Here is a 20,464-nt window from a genome sequence, read left to right as displayed (position 1 = left end):
ATTTTGAGTCAGAGTCTTACTCTGTTGCCCAGGCTGGAGTGCACTGGCAAGGTCATGGTTCATTGCAGCCTTGAATTCCTGGACTCAAGTGATCCTCCCACCTCAGCCTCCCGAATAGCTATGACTATAGGTGCAGTCCAACACACCCAGCTAATTTTTTAATTTTTTGTGGAGATTGCGTTTTGCTCTGTTATCCAGGCTGGTCTTGAATTCCTGCGCTCAAACATTCCTCCTGCCTCAGCCTCCCAAAGTGCTGAGATTACAGACATGAGACTCGGTGTCCGGCCTAAAACAACATTTGTAATTGTATCTACTTCACTGGACTATGATGAGGATTAGCTTAGCACACACACACAGTTCCTGGTACTGAGTAAGCACTCAATAAATATTATTTATTATTTGCATTGAAAGTAATGCTGTAATAATTAAACCCCTATGACTATCTCACTCTGAACTCCTAGAAATGAGATATGATTTCAAGAAAGGTATGAATATTTTAAGAACTTTTAAAAGTGTTTTGCTTTTCTTTTCCTCATAAATTTCAATCCTGATGGGTTATTTTCTTTGCCCCTCATCTCTTCCCAGGAGTGTTTTTGGGTGCAAAGAGGGAATTGAATAGTGTCACTTTTTTTTTTTTTTTAACACATTTTACATTTTTGCCTTTTGTTTTTTGACCATGTCAGCCTGTTGGTATCATTTTGCCCAATGTTTAGGCCTACTCCTTTCACCCTATAGCCTTCCCAAAAAGTCCTTTGTTCTTTATATACTTTTCCTTCTTAAAATCTGGTCCTAGAGGTATTACATGTTGGCTTGAGTGGCTCCCCTACTTTTTCCCACTGAGCCCCTGCTCAGTGGAACTCCCCATGGGCCAGCTCTTAGTTGGCAGGGGCAGTGGACACATTGGTGAGGAGGATCTTTTTTGTAGCATTGTGACCCTGACCACTGCCCACTTGTGGTCCTCCATGAGACATTTCTTGGTCATAGGTTCAATCACTCCTGATTTGGGAAACTTCCACTTTGAGACACTGTCTGTGATCGAATTAAGCACACCTATAAAAGTACTGTCTTCTACAGTGACACCTCTGGCAGTGCATTTTACAAATAATCATCTCTGAAGCTGTGATCCCTTGGGAGTCAGACATTGGGCTAAGCACTTTCCATTTATTTTATTTTTTTACATCTTTATTGAGGTATAATTCATATACCATACATTTCACCCATGTAAAGTGTACGATTAAGTGAATTTTAATTCCTTTTTATTGCCAAATAACAGTTCATTGTGTGGATATACCACATTTCATTTCATCAGTTGATGGACATTTGGGTTGTTTTTGCTTTTTGGTTATTAGGAATAATGCTGCTAAACATTATTGTACAACTTTTTCTGTGGACATATGTTTTTATTTTTCTTGACAGACACTTAGGAAACTCTGTATTTACAATTTGAAGAACTATCAAACTGTTTTCCAAAGTGACTGCAACATTTTATGTCCCCGCTAACAATGTCTGAGGGTTCCAATTTCTCTATGTTCTTGCCAACACTTCTTACTTCTCTTTTTTATTACAACCATCCTAGGAGGTATGAAGTGGTATCTCGTGAGTGTCATAGTTTTAGATCTTACATTTAAATTTATGATCCATTTTGAGTTAATATTTGTGTATAGTGTAAAGAAGGGATCCAAGTTCAGTCTTTTATACTATTGGTAAGACTTTTCTTTCCTCACTGAATTTCCTTGCCATCCTTGTGAAAATTCAGTTGACCATAAATGTAAAGGTTTATTTATGTATTCTCAGTTCCATCCCACCGATCTATACATCTCTCCTAAGACTAGTACCACAGTGTATTGATTACTACAGCTTTTTGGTACGTCTTGAAATCAAAAAGTATGAGTCCTTCAGCTTTTCTTTTTCAAAATTGTTTCTTTTCTGGGTTGCATTAATTTTTATATGTATATTAGGATAAGCTTGACAATTTTTGTAAAAAAAAAAAAAATGGTGGGGAATGGCAGCTGGGACAATTACAGGGATTGTGTTCAATCTCTAGATCAGTTTGAGGGTATTGCCATCGTAACAATATTAAATCTTTCAATCCTTGAACATGAAAGATTAGTCTTCCTGAATTTCTTTCTTTTTCTTTTTTTGAGTCAGAGTCTCACTCTGTCACTCAGGCTAGATGGACTGCAGTGGCATGCTCACAGCCACCACAGCCTTGACCTGCTGGGCTCAGGTGATCTTTCCTCCTCGGCCTTCCAAGTAGCTGGAACTAGAGGCGTGTGCCACCATGCCTGGCTAATTTTTTTGATTTGTTGTAGAGTTGAGGTCTTGCCAAGTTGTCCAGGCTGGTTACGAACCCCTGGGCTCAGGCAGTCCTCTTGCCTCTGCCTCCCAAAGTGCTGAAGTTACAGGTGTAAGTCACCATGCCTGGCTTCCTGAATTTCTGTCAACCATGTCTCATGGTTTTCAGAGTACAAGTTTTATATTTATTTTGTTAAGTGCATTCCTAAGTATTTTAATTTTTTGCTGCTGTTATAAGTATAATTACTTTCTGATTTCATTTTTCATTTGTTCATTCCTAGTGTTTTCATATACAGTTAAATTTTATATATTGATCTTGTTTCCTGTAATCTTGCTGATGTCACTTATTCATTCCCTAAACTATTCACTAATAGTTGAGTGGGTTCCTTAAGTTTTCCTATATCATGTCTGCATTCTTTTTTTTTTTTAACCTAATTGCCCTGACTAGGACCTCCAGTACAATGTCAAATAGAAAAGAATGGGTATACTTGTCTTATTTCTGATTTAAGTATGTTAGTTGTGTTTGTATATGCCCATTATTAGTTTGAGGAAGTTCCTTTCTATTCCAAGTTTGTTGGGTGTTTTATCATGAAAGGGCATTGGATTTTGTCAGGTGGTTTCTTGCATCTGTTTTTGCCCTCTATTCTAAATGTTAAACTACCGTATTCCTAGAATAAATCCTACTAAGTCATAGCATATAGTTATTTTCATTTATGTTGATGAATTTCTTTAGATTATATAAGAGATACTGGTCTGCAGTTTACTTATGATGTCTTTATCTGGTTTAGGTGTCAGAATAATACTCACTTCATAGAATGAGGTGGAAAGCTTGCCTTCCTCCTCTGTTTTTTGGAAACATTTATGAAGAGTTGGTATTAACTCTTTACATGTTTGGTGGAATTGACCAGTGGAACTATCTGGGCTTTTCTTTCTGGACATATTTTTTAATTACTGATTTAATTTCTTTACTTGTTATATGTCTGTTCAGATGTTCTACTTCTTCTTGAATCAAGTTTCAGTAGTGTGTATCTCTCTAGAAATTTTGCCTATTTCATCTAAGTGATATAATTGATTGGCATATAATTATTTATGATATCCCTATAATCCTTTTTATTCTGTAAGGTCATAGTGATAGCCTCTCTTTCTTATCTGGTTATAGTTCTCTTTTTTCCTTAGTCAGTCTAGCTAAACATTTGTCAGTTTTACTGGTCTTTTCAAAGAACCAACTTTTAGTTTTATTGATTTCCCTCTATTGTTTTTCTGTTCTCTTTTTCATTGATTTTCTGCTCTAAACATTATTTCCCCTCTTCCTCTTGCTTTAGATTTAGTTTGCCCTTATAAGATTGGATTATTGGTTTGGGGGCTTGTTTTTAAATATAGGCATTTATGAGAGAGGGACCCCAAAAATCTGGAATTTATTTATGAAAAATTGTGTCTTTGCATGTTTAAACTTCAGTCACCCTCAAAGCACTCTCCATCTGATACAATACACTTTTTGAGGAACTTTCTCCACTGCTCAGTTTTTGAACCTGTCAATTTTGATGCCTTTTAGTTCATCTGCCATTTTTTGTTTCACCTCTTCCACATCACCAAAATGTTTCTCTTTGAAAACTTTTTTCATCCAGGGAAACAAAAAAAAAGTCACTCAGGGTAAGATCAGGTGAATAGGGAAAGTGGGGCATGGGGATCATGCTATTCCGGGTCAAAATCTGCTGAACTTGGCATGGTATGGGCAGGTGTTTCTTGTAAATCACCCGTCATGAAATGGGCAAACATGTTGAAAGAGTCTCCAAAAAAGAATTTACTGAAACTGAACGCAGCCTCTCACAACAATGCTAGCTGGTATGCTGATGCCAGTGGGTTCCTAGAACACTTACCTAGAGAGGGAAGCCTGTACTACAAGGGGCCTGGCTTCCAAAAAATATTTCTGGGTTTTTTTGGCCCCTCCCCCCCTTGTACAGCTATATGTTTCCCTGTAAGTATTGGTTTAGTTGTATCCAAAAGTTTTTTGTATGTTGTGGTTTCTCTTTCATTCATCTCAGCAATTTTTTTTTTTTGAGTTGGAATCTCACTCTATCACACAGAATGGAGTGCAATGGCACGCTCACGACCACCACAGCCTCAATCTGCTGGGCTTAGGTGATCCTTCCAAGTAGCTGGAACCACAGGCACACACCACCAAGCCTGACTAATTTTTTTATTTGTTGTAGAGATGAGAACTCGCCAAGTTGTCCAGGCTGATCTCAAACCTGTGGACTCAGGCAGTCTTCTCATCTCTGCCTCCCAAAGTACTGGGATTATAGGCAAGAGCCTCCGTGCCTGACCAGCATATTTTTAAATTTCCCCTGTGATTTCTGCTTTGACTCATTGGTTATTTAGGAGTGTGTTGTTCAGTTTTCCCAAATTTGTGACTTCCCAAATTTGTTATTGATTTCTAATTTCATTCCATTGTAACTGGGGGATATACTTTGCATGATTTCAGTTCCTGTAAATTTATTGAGGCTTATTTTATTGTCTAGCATATGGTCTACCCTGGGGAGTGTTCCATGTCTGTTTGAGAAGAGTGTGTATTCTGCTGCTGTTGGGTGGAGTGTTCTATAGATATGCTGTTAGGTCTAGTTGGTTTATAGCAATGCTCAAGTATTCTACTTCCTTGTTGATCTCTCTTTATTTTTATGTGCTCTACCTTGTAAAGATTGTATAATTATCCCATTTTCAGATGAAAAAAATGATCAAAGTCACAGATACCGCTAAGATTTGAACAAAGGTTGTTTGGCTTCAGAAGCCATGCTTTTAGCTGCAACAGGTTGAGTATTCCTTATCCAAAATGCTTGTTTTAGATTTGGGGTTTTTAAAAATTATTTTGGAATATTTGTTGTATATACATAATGAGGTACCTTAAGGATAGGACCTGGACCCAAGTCTACACACAAAAATTATTTATATTTCGTATGCACCATATGCATATAGCATGAAGTTAATTTTATAGAATATTTTTGCTAATCTTGTGCATGAAATGAAATTTTGACTGTGACCTATCACATGAGGTAAAGTGAAATTTTGCTTGTGGCATTATGTTTGAGATTTTGGAGCCTTTTGAATTTTCTGATTGGGGTGTCCAACCTATAAGTGAAAAATAACTGTTGTAGCTTTTGTGTCACTTTGCAAGTTAGAAACAAGCCTTCTTTCATTGTTTTTCCTATTCTCAACATTCTATGCTGTCATAGAGTATTATTTTCAAAGATAGACTATCTCTGTCACTAGCATAGTCTACTATGACCATGGAATAGGTTTTGCAGCAACTATTTTAACTGAATTTTATTACTGCATGTTGTTTGAGTATACTTGGGTAAACTTAGGGATGATCTTGAATTTTTGCTGGGCACGGTGGCTCATGCCTATAATTCCAGCAGTTTGGCAGGCTGAGGCAGGAGATTGCTTGAGCATAGGATTGCTTAAGCCGGGGCACTTGGGCAACATAGCAAAATCTTGCCTCTACAAAAATTTTTTTTAAAAAATTAGCCAGTTGTGGTGGCATACTCCTGTAGTCCCAGCTACTTGGGAGGCTGAGGCAGAAGCATTGTCTGTTCCCAGGAAGTTGAGGCAGCATGAGCTGTGATTTGTCCCACTGTACTCCAACCTGGGTGACAGAGTGAGACCTTGACTTAAAAGAGAGAGAAAGAGAAAAGAAAAATGATCTTGAATTTTTCATTTTTAACTTTTTTTAGAGACAGGATTTTGCTCTGTAAACAAGGCTGGAGTGCCGTGGCTCAGGCATTGCTCACTGTAGCCCCAACCTCCTGGTGTCAAGTGATTCTCCTACCCAGTCCCCTGAATAGCACCACCACACCCAGCTAATTTTTAAAATTTTTTGTAGAGTCAGGGTCTCACTATGTTGCCCAGGCTGATCTCGAACTCCTGGCCTCAAGCAGTCCTCCTGCCTCAGCCTCCCAAAGTGCTGAGATTATAGGTATGAGCCACTGTACCTAGCCTCGAATTTTTTTTATAGCATAGCCCTTGATTTTATATCCTAAGATACATTTCTCATTTATGATCACTGTATTTTGAAGTTGTTAATATTTTTTAAATGCAGGCCTTAGGGGTATTTGTCTGTGATAATTTTTGGTTTTTTTCTCCTGATTTTATTTATTTCAAGGCATCTTGATTCAGAGAAGAGGACTAAACTGTTAGGCACTGAGTTCCAGTCCTAATTCTGTAGAACTTTGTGGCAGTCTCTTAATTTTTTGACACTTAAACAAAATGGCTTAGTAATGCCACATACTGAACTTGGGCCCAAATGAAATAATGTTTGTAAAAGGGCTCTGAAGGATTACTTACAATGTGCTATGGACATGTCCTGGGTGGGGGTTATTTCTGAGTCTGTATTATTAGAGCTGAAAGCACCATAATGACAATGGGAGAGAACTGTTCCACTACTAGCCGTGTGATAAGTTACTTGACCTCTCTGTGCCTAAGTATTTAATCTATAAATGGCAGTATTATTTGTACCTTCCCCAAAAGGAATGTTGTGCTGATTAATGAATTAATACATGCAAAACACTTAGAGTAGTGTTTGTTAAATAATACATACAAATAAATGGCTACTAATGTTGTTGTATGTACCACAGAGGGAAAATATATTAAGTATGTATGTACCACAGAGGGAAAGTATATATTCTATGTACCACAGGGAAAAATATATTCATATAATGCCAGAAATAAATTGAGAGGGTTTTTTTTTAAAGTTTGTTTGTTTTGCTCTTTGCTACACTAAATCTGTAATTTAAATAATAAAAGTTTGTTTGGAATATTGGAGGTTATCACACTAAATTTATTAACATCTCTGTAAAAAATTGCAAATAATGAGTTAAAAGAACATTCAGATTTTGATAATCTATCACAGCAAAGTCATTACCAACTTCATTTGTTGACAATATGGTACTTTAAAAAAATTATAAAAATGTGCCAGAGAGAGTGGAGTTAGATTTATTTGCCCTGGTGGATCTGTTCCAGAATTTGAGACTCCAGTAGTGAGCTGTGATCTCGTCCAAGCACATACCTGTGGGCCTGTGTTACTTTAATCAGGGACCAGAGCTGCCCTGGGACATGTGTGCAGAAATTAAAAGAGCAATGCAAACCCAGGTCTTGATGAGCATGCAAGGAAATTAGTAGATTGTGAGAGAGTGGTGCTTGGCACCAAAGTTCTTTTTTTTCTTGTTCCCCTTTCACTACCACTGCTTCCCATGGTCTGTCGACACCTGCTGGGATTGAAAAACAAGTGCCCAGGAGCTTGCTCACGTGGGCTTCAGAGCAGATGCTGAGCTGAGGGATCAGAGAACAGGGCGCCCAGAGTGCCCACATCAGGGCACCACCATTCCTTCTTGTTTCTAACCTGCTATAGATCCTCCCTCAACTGTGCCAGTTTCATCTGACGTGGCTCTGAGCTCTTTTAGTCTATCCCAAATAGATAATGGTATTTACTTAAATTACAGATTTAGTTGGTTTCTCCTGTGAGTTTATTTTTGATCTCTCCCATGAGGGGCACAGGTTGGGTAGGACCACGCTGTGGCATGATTCCCTGTAGTGTGGATTTCTAGGTTTTCATTTCTCCAAGGGCTTGATTCCACAAGACCAGTCTGGACATAGCACAGATGAGAACCATACAGCTCATCCTTCCCCCACGTTCTGCTCACCCCCTGCTCTGAAGGCTGTCCATACACACACGTGGGATACACACCTCCTTGGGTGCACACTCTTCCAGATGAGCCTAGCCCTCCGCTGTTGGCTGCTTGAGGCAGATCTGGAGTCTACCCCAGAATTTTTGTTGCTAAACACTCAGTGGGTCTCATCTCACAACACAGATTCTGGGAGTTGCATCCTTTCCAGGTTGCAGGTTAATCTTAGCTGATATAGAGGTGTTCCTTATAGTTTTATAAGAGGACCCTCAGTAGAATTGTTGTATTGGTAAAATAAAATAAACTTCACAGAATGAAGGTAGCATATTAAATTATGTATAGTCATTGACAATTGCTTTATAGCACTGATTAAGCATGTAACTTCTTAGACTTTTTTCCTAGAAAATAAATTAATGTGACATTCTAAAAGTAATTATATTTTGGCAAGTAAGGAGGTGAGAGTGATGCTAGTTCCAGCTCATTTTGAGAAAGGATGGGGGAAAGACTGTCTTAATTTGTTACCATAGCTGGTATAGTTTTGTGAGTTGCCACTTCCCTGTCTGAGGATTCTCATGTTTTTGAGTTTTGAAAATCCTTTGTCCCAAGCGTTTGTAACCACAGCTTCATTCCCGAGCAGGATAACAGGTTGCCATAAAGTGCAAAACATGTATCACGGAAACATCACCGTGGCCCCAGCTTTTAACTTCCCAGAACTCTTTATCAGTTGCTCCCACGTTGAAAATTTGGATTGAATGGTGCTTGTCTTCCAAAACAAACTTGGGAAACTGAGCCAGAGCACGCCCTTTGGGAGAGCTCAATGTAGGAAAAAGGGCATTGAGCTTTGCAGTTTGCAAAGCTTGTTTTAGAAACTGACAGGCTGCAGAGCTATGAAGAAATGATACTTGAAACAGAAAGTTGAAAAATGTGCTTCATTTGGAATAAAGCCTGTCTCTAAAATTGACATTTTGTATTTTGCAGACCATAATTGCCTTAGGAAAATAGGGAGTTGATTTCCACTTTGCTCCTTGTTTTGCAGATTATAGACTTTTAAACTGTAGAGTCATGGAGCATGTGTTATGTTTTTGTTTTTGTTTTCTTTTTTGTTTGTTTGTTGTTTTTTTCTTTTTTGAGTTGGAGTCTCACTCTGTCGCCCAGACTAGAGTGCAGTGGCCGCTCCTGGCCACCACAGCCTTGGCCTGCTGGGCTCCGGCGATCCTTCCGCCTCAGCCTTCCAAGTAGCTGGAACTACAGGCGCGCGCTACCACACCCGGCTAATTTTTTGATTTATTGTAGAGATGAGGTCTCACCAAGTTGCCCAGGCGAGAACCCGCGGGCTCAGGCAATCCACTCACTCCAGCCTCCCAAGGCACGGGATTATAGGCTGAGCCACCGAGCCTGGCTTGTTTTCTTTTTTTTGAATTGGAGTCTCACTCAGTCACCCAGACTGGAGCACAGTGGCCGCTCCCGGCCACCGCAGCCTCGACCTGCTGGGCTCCGGCGATCCTTCCACTTCAGCCTTCCAAGTAGCTGGAACTACAGGCGCGCGCTACCACACCTGGCTAATTTTTGATTTATTGTGGAGATGAGGTCTTGCCAAGTTGCCCAGGCGGGTCTCGAACCCGCGGGCTCAGGCAATTCACTCACCTTGGCCTCCCAAAGTGCGAGATTACAGGCTGAGCCACCGAACCTGGCTGTGTATTATGTTTAAGGATACGCTGGAGACCCTGGCAGGGGCAGACTGTCGTGACTAACTTCTCCATTTATACTCTGAAGAGTGAGGATGTGTTTGTAATTCAGCTGTCATTAGAAGGGTGAAGATGAGAAAGAGAAATCCTTGGAACATCATCTAGTTGTTTTGTCACAGGCTTTATTTCCTACTGCTACGGGCATGCTTTTTTCTGTTGCTAAGTATAGGAGACATAGGCCCCAAGGATGCCTCTGGACAACGGATAGTCTTCAGGAACAGAGGCTTATGTGTTCCTATTATGCTTGAAGAAAATATTAGCTGCACAGAAATGTGACCTACTCCATGACAAATGAGACCAGGGAGGCTCTGAATTTAGCATGCTACTCTCAGATGCTTAGGCTAAGCCAGCCCCTGGCATGCACAACTGCACTTGGGTATCTGGAACAGGTGGCTAGTGTTAAGCGAGAGAAAGAGCAGAGGTAGGACAGTGTTTGTGAGAGCAAGGGACAGTCATTTCTTTACTCTTGATATCCAGCAAGAGGAAGGGCCCTGTGAACCTCTGTCATGGTCATAGCAAGTTTCTGAGGACACCCTGTAGTTAGTTCTGGCACTTGCTGCTTCTCAAGGGTAGAGGTGACCACTCAGAGGTTCAGCCAGTCCCATCTTGTAATGAATCCTTTAATCACCAGGTGCCTGTTTCTACTGACATATTCCTCTGCAGGAAGGAAAGTATCAGGACAGTTCGCATGGGAAGAAATTATTTGCAGGATAAAAATATGTAGGTTACCCTGCCTAGGACTGTGTGAATTTTGTGTTTCTCTTGAAATATTTATATGAAAAAAGAAGAAAAAAATATTCAGTTGTCTGCATCTAAGGAGGAAAGACAAAAGAAAATGCCCTTCAGGGATGCCCAGAGATCTTCACACATTTAACTCCACTTAGAAGATCACAAATGTTCTGTGGTCACACATGCAGCTCTCTGCAGACATTGGTGAGGAGTTTGCATAAATGTAATGTAAATGATAAATACATAGTTAGCATAATTATAAGAAGGCGCATATATGTATATCCTTACATATGTTGAGCATCAAATGGATGGAACTGTAGTTTCATGGTAGTACTTGGGTATCAAAAGCAGTTTTAAGCACGTTTAGTACTCTGTATACAGAAATACACATAATTCTGGTATAGTTTAGAGAGCTTTTCTATAACTGGGGTTGAAACTTCAATTTGTTAACTAGAAAAGAAAAATTATTTAAGTATAATATGCCATTCCCTGATCATTCCACTTACATGCTTTTTACTGTCTTGAGAGAGAGCCCACATCATTAAGAGGCCCATAATCTTCCCCTCAAGAGTGAACGTTTACAAGTCTGTTTATCACAGCAGAATGTGTAAGCTACTAGTTTTCCCCTAATAGCATTATTAAGCTTTCACCACATAACTTTACTGTTTGATTATATTTCAACAATTTTAGCCTTTCTTTATATCTCATTGGTTGGATTTGAAACCTGTGTGCTTTTATTTTCACTTCAGTAGTGGTTTAAATAAAAGCTACACTGGAACGGCATTTTTTGTGATGCTTCTGAGTTCTCTGATAACTCTTCCTTTCTGGCTAGGACTGATAAAGGATACTTCTGGGAATGGTCAAGAGAGGCTTCATGTTTTCATCTTTAACGGGGGTAATGTTTTACTCACAGAGTTTGTTATAAGGGTTAAATGTTATATGTCCAAGCCTGTGGGCCACTTTAGTTGCTCAACAAATTGTAGTTACTTTACTTTCTCATCTCCCTTAAGATACCCCATCAGTTCCTTTTATGAGTTAACCATGTGGAGTTATAAAAGTGAGAAAATAGACTCTGGGCCCTTTAACAATGGAGGATGACATAGACTGCTTTCTAAGAACCCAAGAGTCTGATAACCATGTTTTGTAGAGTACCTGTTTGCCATATGCTAAGTTGCAGTTTCTGAATTGTGCAAATCCCTATTGTTATTTGAACACGTCACATATTATTTTATTGCTTGTTATGTGGTGTTTTTAGATTTTTTAGTGTGGATTTGCATTTATACTATTAGATATGATTTTGTGGTTTTTCCCAGAATTTTTACTTTGCATTTTAGAAATTTGTGAGTAGTATTAATAGAAAGCCACCAACACTCTAAGGGAAAAAATGGGTAAGCGTGACTTGTCCCAGAATTTTATTATTCAAATAAGAAAAAACACAAAGCATCAAAGCAGAAACCTGGCCCGTAGTAACTGATAATTTTTTGTGTGACCTGTTTGCTAGCTTGACATTCTTCAGAACATTTTCCCTTTTACTGTTTTTTCCCCTTCTTTTTAATACCCCTTAACAATCAGCATGCTTATTTTATATTTTTGAAAGAACATTTGAAAAATGTACTTGTAACTGGTGCTTACTTTAGATTCTAAGTTTCTCTCTGAAGGACCAGTTTGAGTTCAGTTATGCCAGAGAGCATAACCTTATAAAACTGTCCAAGCACGTGGACGTGTTAAGCGCCTGTCAAGCCTTTTTTGTCCTGTCATTGTTTCTCGGATTTATGATCTGGTTTAAAATCAGCTTTTTATTATTCGGCCAACTGGATGCTAATATTTATAACTTCAGCTTTCTTCTGTTTTGGCAGAGGTGGTGTTTGTGAGTTTGTTTTCTAGAGAGCAAGCAGATGGAAAAGAAATTGTCTCAAATGCAGGCAGTGCGATATTTTTTGACATATATTGTTGAAGTGTTTCTAAAACTCAGTCTTATTAGGTAAAACTGGTAGATGGCATCAAAATCTGGAGCATCATGCTTGCCTACACTTGTACAGGCGGGCAGTTGTGAGAGCAAGAAATTAGGCCAAGGAAGGTAGAGGATGGGCTTGCTGGAGGTAGGGTTAGGGTGAGTGGGGAGACGACCCTTGCTCTGGAGTACATTGTGCTCTTGTGTTCTCTCCCACCTTGCCCCTTGCCTGACGCCCCGAGAACTTTGAACAGATCCTGAATGTGTGTCCAGTTTAGTTTTGTAACACAAAAAGGCAAAGTCAAAAAGAGGAGGAGGAGGAGGAGGGAAGAGAGGGAGACTGACTTGTAGCGTTAGATCACAAACTGAAACCTGCAGGGTGCTGGCGGCAATTCCAGTGTAGCCGTTCCAGTGTAGCACTTCTAGGGCTTTATGCCTCACATTTTTCTGCCTTTGTTTAAATATCCAACCTGTCCAACCTGCTTGGGCTGAGCAAGCTGGTGCTAGCAAACATCAAAGTGTGCCCACTCACTGTCAACCCTCTTCTGATTTGTAAGGAAGGTGATTAGCAGCAACATCTACCCCCCTCCCTTTCCTCCTAACAAGTGAGCAAGAAGCACAGAAGTCGTAGCCTGTGTACTCATGACATGGATCTCCACCTCACCTTTGCCACACATGTGTGTCTGTGGGCTGTTCTCTGTTCTCTCGGGGCTCTGGGATACTTAATTGAGAGGTTCTTGACCATCAGTGGAGAAAGATTTTGTATTTCCTTAAACCAGAGATTCAGTTGCATAATGGGCTCATTGCCATGTGGTGTCAGCACTTACTTCTTATTCTTCATGCTTATATAATCCTGCTCACTCAAGAGAACTGCTGTTCCAATTTTATGGGTGGAAAAACTGAGGCCTGTAATGCTGTGGATCCAGCCAAGATCAGAAGCCTTTTTCCCCGAACTCTCCTCTCCCTCGATTTCTCTTGGTAAAACAGTGTGCTACTCTTCCCTTGTAGCTCATCATTTGATTCTGTGTGCCATCTCTGGAAAGCAGAAGCCACGTGTGTATCACATCTATTCATTTGAGATAAAAGGTGGCTGTAAACTGCCCTGTACAGTACAGAGGGACTGTTGCTTAGGTGGTTTTGGCAGGTGATGTTGCTCTTGTATTCATTGATATTCATATTCTCTCTGGTCTTGGTTCCCCCTTCCTTCTTAGCTGTTTCTCACTAACTTCTGAACACTGTAACATGGTGTTCCCAGAGTGGTGGTAGCTTTCCTTTTTACCAAGCTCCCTTCCTGCACCCACTAGTTGTACCTTCTACTGTCCTCTTGGGCATGTGGCAGACCATCTTGAATGAGCCTTCCTGAGCATTTCTCCTTCCTCTTTTGGAAGAAGCTGAGGAGTAACAGTGACTTAGCACAACCTTTTATGAAGATAAGCATCTCCTCCTCCTCTGCAAAAAGAAAACAAGTGTGAATGTCTAGGTTCTGCCTAAAGCGAGCTCCCTTCAAGGCTGAAATGAGAAATGGTCTCTGTGACTTCAGCGTTTTCATTCTTCCACAAAGCTTGGGTTTGGGGGTTGGTGTGTATGATTTTGGCTGTTGCCTGGGGAATCCTATCTCTGTGGTGGGGCTTGCAGTGACCTTCCTTAGAGTAACAGACTCTGGACTTTGGGAATAGTGACCTCAGCTGGGGCTTCATCACCTAAGACTGTAAATAGACTGGGACAGGGCCAGCTGTGAGTGTGGGATTTGGACCCCAGGCTGTATGTGAATGTTGAAGAAATTGAAGGAGTTTAGCCTGGGGAAGAAGAAGAGTCTATTTTGACATGGCAGCTGCCCAGAGATGCTTATTTGATGAATTGTCAGATGGGAAAATGATAACATTCCACTTGTTTCTCTGGATTCACCCAGGGAAGGTCCTAGCTAACCGATTTCAGCTCTGTGTGAATAAGAAGAGTTCTCTCTGTTTGAGAGAAAGGTCAACTCCTCCAACCTCTGAGGTCTTTATTATTATTATTATTTGTAAGAATCTGTGATTTTGTATGGAAGTATGTACTATGTATCTGTGTAGATTTTGTAAGCAGGTATGGGGTCTAAATAATGCATGGAGAGTATAGCAAATGAAAATTTATTTTAGCAAAACGAGAGAAGGAAAAGGAAAGATAAAAGTCCAAGAGGGTTTATGGTGTCCTGGTTCAAAGCTAGGGCAGCTAGAAATAGTGTGTTAAAGATTTTTAAAAGGTTGATGTTGGTTGACGTAGTCCGACTGCCAAGCTCCCCACCACTGGATCTGAAAGTCAGTAGAGGAGGAAGGAGCTGTAAATTCAGCAGAGAAAGGCCCTCTGTTCTCTAAGTAGACAGTAAGTAGCTAGAGAATATCATCTCTTGACTCTGTTCTGAAGTCAGCAGTGTCCAGTGTCAGCACAGAAGGAGGAAAAAGGCGTGGAATGCAGCAGCCAAAGGGTTCCCTTTTCCTGCCTGAAGGTTGGCTGGGTTCTTAAGGAAAAAATAATCTTCAGGCATTACATTTCTTGCTCAGTCCATCAATAAAGGGGTGTTTGTACCAAGAATCTGGGAGGGTCTTTGCCCAGGGCCAAGATAGAAAAGGAACTGTCATCTCCAGTACTGAGACAGGAGAGCAGAAATAGTGGTCCATCCAAAAAAACTGTGACCCCCAAGTCTGGGGTTAGAGAAAAGCTATGGGCTGATGAGCAGTGGCGCTCAGATCCCTGAAAGCGTTTGCTAACGAGGAGCATGAAAATGAACTTCTGGCATACCCCTGCTTTGAAGTAACTTTGACGTTAGCTTTATCCGTCAGAGTGCTAAGCTGCAGTCAGCAAGATGAGAGAGATACCCTTGGGATGCATTGCCCTAGTATTTCAGGGAAGGAGGGTCTCTTAGAGATTTAATCTGTGCTCTGAAAGATGTGGTCTTTATAGACACCACCTTGAGTGAGGGCAGTGGGAATAAACCTCAGTGTCAGGACCAAGGTGCAGAACTTTACTTTTTCTCTGCCTTCGTGGGCCACATCGATCACGTCAGAGGCAGTGGAATCTAACTGGCCAGTGGTGGGTAGTTGTGGTGTCCAGGCTTTTCACCAAAACCATCCTGAGAGTCCTGGGAGCCACCTGGCCAACACATTCCCACAGCAAGCCGATAGATAGCAGGTTGACACTTCATGCCAGGATAACTTCTAGACTTTTTCTGAGAGGCCTGGCTTTTAGGTCAGCACAGGTGCTTATGCATTGTCAAAGCTTCCTCCACACCCTGGCACAGCTGGTGTGACCTACCTCCTGGACAAGCATGACTGAGCCTGAACAACACCTGAATTACTAGAAGGTGGCTTTGCGTTTACAGGTGGGGCCACACTGGGACTCGCTTGGTTTCTGCCTTACTGTCCTCCCCAGTCCTCTCCCACTCTGTCTAGTTCATCCCCCTGTGTGCTTGCCCAGAACTTGACATTACAAGCATCACCCACATCCCTCCACCCTGGACTCCTCTTCTAGGCATTTGTTATGAAAACATACACAGATGTTTGTAAGACGTACTTTTCTTGGGCCAGAAATGTAGGTTGTACAGCTGTGATGCTTCTTAATCTTACTTATTCCCTGTTTAGTTATCACAAGGCTTTGTGGGTCAAGAAAAGCTAGCAACAGGTACGGACGGGGATATTTCTATAACCAGGCTGCCAGAACCTGTTTGAACCTGTTCCCTCAGTTTGGCGAGCCCTGGGCAGTGCCGAGCGCTCATTGTGTACAATGTTCTGTTTACTGGCACAGTGACTTTCCTTACGGTGCCATTCACACAGCGGACCAAATAATTCAGCTCCTCTATTAATAATCCTATGAGGAAGTTAAGGCTGAAAAGTTAGCAAATACTGAAAGTGTCTAGATCTCTCCTTTTCTCCCCCCTCCCTCCCTCCCTCTCATCTCCCTCCTTTCCTCCCTCCTTCCTGCCCCCCTCCCCCTTCTCTCTTTTTCTTTCTTCTGCTGGGCCTCACTCTGTTGCCCAGGCTGGAGTGCAATAGCACCATCATGGCTTATTGCAGCCTTAATCTGCTGGGCTCAGGCAATTCTCCCACCTCAGCCTCCCGAGTAGCTGGGATTGCAGCTGTGTGCCACAAAGTCCGGTTAATTTTTTAATTTTTTTATAGAATCGAGGTCTTGCTATGTGGCCCAGGCTTGTCTTGAACTCCTGGGCTCAAGCAGTCCTCCCTCCTCAGCTCCTCAAAGTGCTGGGATTATAGGTGTGAGTCTACATGCCCAGCCTATCCTGAGATTTAGCCATCACATGTAAATTAGATATGGGGGAGCTTGAAGTATGTCTGAGATCTGCCGTGAGGAAAACTACCAGTTGGTAATCTTTGGTTTGAGACTCATTTAAACTTACTGAGAGTTTCCCAGAAGATCTTGCCCCCAAAAGAATTTAAGAATGTTAGATTTCCCAGCTTTTTTGTTCAGTTTTTATGCCTGGTAAACTGATGCAGAGACTGCTGGTATATTGGAAAATGAGTCTGGGAGAGGTTTAATACTGGCATCCAATAAAACGTCAGCATCCTAGTCAGACAGTCAACCCAACCTGCAAACAGTACAAAGAACTGAAAAAGCTCACTGTGATCCTGTGGTACTCACACAAGAACAGGCTTCAGTATCACCTGCAGGGCTTGTGGACCCTAGATTGCTGGGCCCTAACCCAGAGCCTGCCAGACTGCAACTCTGGAGTGGGGTCTGAGAATTTGCATTTGTAACAAGCTGTTGGGTGCTGCCCATGCTGCTAGTCAAAGGCCCAAAGTTTGAAAACCAATGTTCTGGGAGACCGAAAGCATTATCACCATTTTACAGATGTGGAAACTGAAACAGAAGTAACCCGAGATACTGTGGAATCTTCATGGTTACAAGGTGGCAGAACCAGGATCTAACACGTAAACTGTGTTACGGCCCAAAGACCACTGCAGAACTTCATTACATCACATGGTCTCTATCTACTACAACTTCTTTCTGCCCATACTGCTGCTTCATTTACCCAAATTCCTGCTTGCTGCTCAGAGCAAGCCAGTGTATGAATGACTAAGAGCCTGACCCCATTCCCAAATCTAACAACTTACATGCCTAAGAAAGATCAGCAGAAAAGTTCCTGTATTTGGAAGTGGAAAGGAAGTCATTCCGGGAGATAGGAAAGGGCAGATTTTAGGGATTGGCCTGTCTCCCTGGAGTTACTTAATTGGCATTCACAAGGTGTTCTGTGTGGCTTAGCTCCAATCTCTTCAGTATTCTCACAGGCAGCCCACCCTACTAAAATGGACCTTTTCAAATTTTAGAAAGCAAGATTACATTTACAGGAGGAAAACTTTTCCCCAGATTCAGAATAGGCTCCTATCAATGCCCCAAATTACTCAGATTTAGACTTTTTTTCTCCTAGTTTAAAAACTAATCTGTTAATATTTGTGTTGGTTCATCACTGTAAAAGCCACCCAAGTGTTATAAATAGAAGAAAACTTCACTTGACTCCAGAAGTTCTGATAAAATTCCTTCCTTAGACCACAGTGTGGCAGGATTCCTACTGTTGAAGTGTTGGCAGATGTAGTGGTATACAAGGCAGGAAGATCTCCCGAGCTTAGTAAGTCAAGGCTGTGGTTGAGCCATGACCATGCCACTGTACTCCAGCCTGGACAACAAAATGAGACCCTGACTCAAAAAGGGTGGGGTAGGGATTTCTTTGGCTTAGAGCTCTGTAGACTGTACAGGAAGCCTGTCATCAGCATCTGTTTCTGACTAAGGCCTCAGGAAACCTCCACTCATGGTGGAAGGGAAAGGGAATGTGTGTCATCTTGGCGAGAGAGGGGGAGGAAGACGCCAGATTCTAACAACCAGATCTCACAGGAATCAAGAGAGAAAACTTGCTCACCTATGAGAGGCACCAAACCATTCATGAGGGGTCTGACCCTTTGACCAAAACACCTCTCTTAGGCCCCACCTCCGACACTGGGGTTTAGATTTCAACATGAGATTTGGAGGGGATAGAGATTCAAACTGTACCAGCATGGATGGGTTAGGGGAGCCGCAGGGAAGGCCTCGTAGGAAGGATGCGTGAGGTGAGACCTGCATGGCAGGACCTAGGCCTGGGAAGGTCTGGGGTGCAGCATCCCAGGCAGAAGGAGCAGCAGGTCAGGTGCCTGAGTCTTTGAGGCGAGAACTAGTTGGGTGAGTTTGAGGGACCCAGAGGGTGCTAGTCTGTCAGAAAGGGCCTTGGGATGAAGAGGGCAAGGTGCTCACTCAAAGTCCAGGAAACAGATGAAATCAGATTTAATTTTAAGAACAGGAATTTAAGCAGGAGAGTGGTATGATTAGACCTACGTGTTAGAAACTCACTCTGGCTGCTATGTCGAGAATGGGCAGTAGGAGGGCAAGAGGAAATGCAGAGCGGCCAGTTAGAAATAGTAAGCCCAGCTGGTAAATACCTTGTTGTGGTTAGCATCTGTACAGTGTAGCCATCAGTGGATTATGATGATGCTTCAATCCTTGTATGAGGGAGGGGACCCAGAACAAACTAGACTTTATTAAAAAGTGTATTTATTCTTACATGTTTAAACTTCATCACCTTCAAAGTATTCTCCATTTGATGCAATATACCTATCAAGATGCTTTTTCCACTGCTCAAAACTGTTGTGGGCGTTTTTTGAGTCAGGGACTCACTCTTGTCACCTAGGCCTGGGTACAGTGGCACAATCATGACTCACTGCAGCCTGACCTCCCAGGCTCAGGCAGTCCTCCTGCCTCAGCCTCCTGAGTAGCTGGAACCATAGGCACACATCACTATGCCTGGGTAATTTTTTGATATTTTTGTAGAGATGAGTTATCACTATGTTGCCTAGGTTGTTCTCAAACTTCTGGGCTCAAGTTTTTGAACTTGTCAGTTTTTATGTCTTTTAGTGCTTCTACCGTTTTTGTTTCATTATTTTTTCACATCCACAAAGGCAAAATGTTTCCCTTTGAGGACTTTTTTTCATCTGGGGAAACAAAAAAAGTCACTCAGGGTGAGACTGGGTGAACGGCGAGGGTCGGGCATGGGGGTCATGCTGTTTTTGGTCAAAAACTGCTGAACACTCAGCAAGGTGTGGGCAGGTTGTTCGTGTAAATCGCCTATCATAAAATGGGCAAACGCTTTCAAAGAATCTCCAAAAGAAATTTCACTGAAACAGAACATAGCTTCTCACAACAGTGCTAGCTGGTACACTAACACTGGTGGTTCCTAGAATACTTACCTAGCAGGGGAAACCTGTACTACAAGAGGCTCGCCCTCCAAAATTTCTGGGTTTTTCTGGGTCCCCCTTGCACATAGATCTTTGCTAGTTATTAGTCCTTAAGACAAATGTCTAGGAGTAGAATTACTAGGGGTAAGGATTTAAATATTTAAAGTTTTCATCCCTATTGCTTAGCCATTTTGCAGAAAGAGGGTTACCAATTTTCACACCTGCCAGCAATGCATGAAAGTTCTAGTCTTCTGAACCACGCCAACACCATAGATTGTAAGACTTTCTTATTCTTACCAGTCTAGAAGGTGAAAAGACATCTGTTAACTGCACAGGTACAGAATGGAGGGGACGTGGTTTGATAGCAGTTTGAATGAAGGAATCATGGGGATCGGAGGTGACAGTAAACTCGGTAGGAACTAAGGTTTTCTGCTAAACACACAGTGCAGCACTGACCCAGGCCCCCATTTTAAATTAGCTTCTGGAGGTCATAGCCCAGGCCAGGTGTCCTGAGCCCTCAGGCCACATCATGAAATCTAGCATTTCATGAAGGATATCTGTAAACTGGAGAGGGTACCAAGTCTAGATAGGACCAGCATAATTCAACAGACTTTTGAGCAGAGTTTGGGGGTAGGGCTGTAGTTGTTTAATTTTGAAGAGAAATGCAAAGATCTTTCTGTATTATCTGAAGAGCTGCCATGAGGAAGAGACTATAGACAGGTGCTGTGTTGCCCCTGCAGATAGACAGACATTAAAAGCAAAGGTGGAATTTCTGACTCCATATGGAGAAGTTGTTTTTTTTTTTTTTTTTTTTTTTTTTTG

At 41.6% G+C, this 20,464-nt stretch overlaps 1 protein-coding gene across 1 annotated transcript in view; it reads left to right on the top strand.

Annotated features, from left to right (window-relative positions):
• RREB1 (ras responsive element binding protein 1) overlaps positions 1 to 20,464 on the top strand; it is a gene marked incomplete at its 3' end in the record, with an annotated part of 150,604 nt that overhangs the window by 82,539 nt on the left and 47,601 nt on the right.

Source organism: Carlito syrichta, unplaced genomic scaffold (assembly GCF_000164805.1).
Source record: "Carlito syrichta isolate Samal-C Ts95f unplaced genomic scaffold, Tarsius_syrichta-2.0.1 Scaffold302456, whole genome shotgun sequence".
Taxonomy (NCBI): domain Eukaryota; kingdom Metazoa; phylum Chordata; class Mammalia; order Primates; family Tarsiidae; genus Carlito; species Carlito syrichta.
The sequence above is the reverse complement of the archived record's forward strand: the minus strand, read 5'-3'. Positions and strand labels throughout refer to the sequence as shown.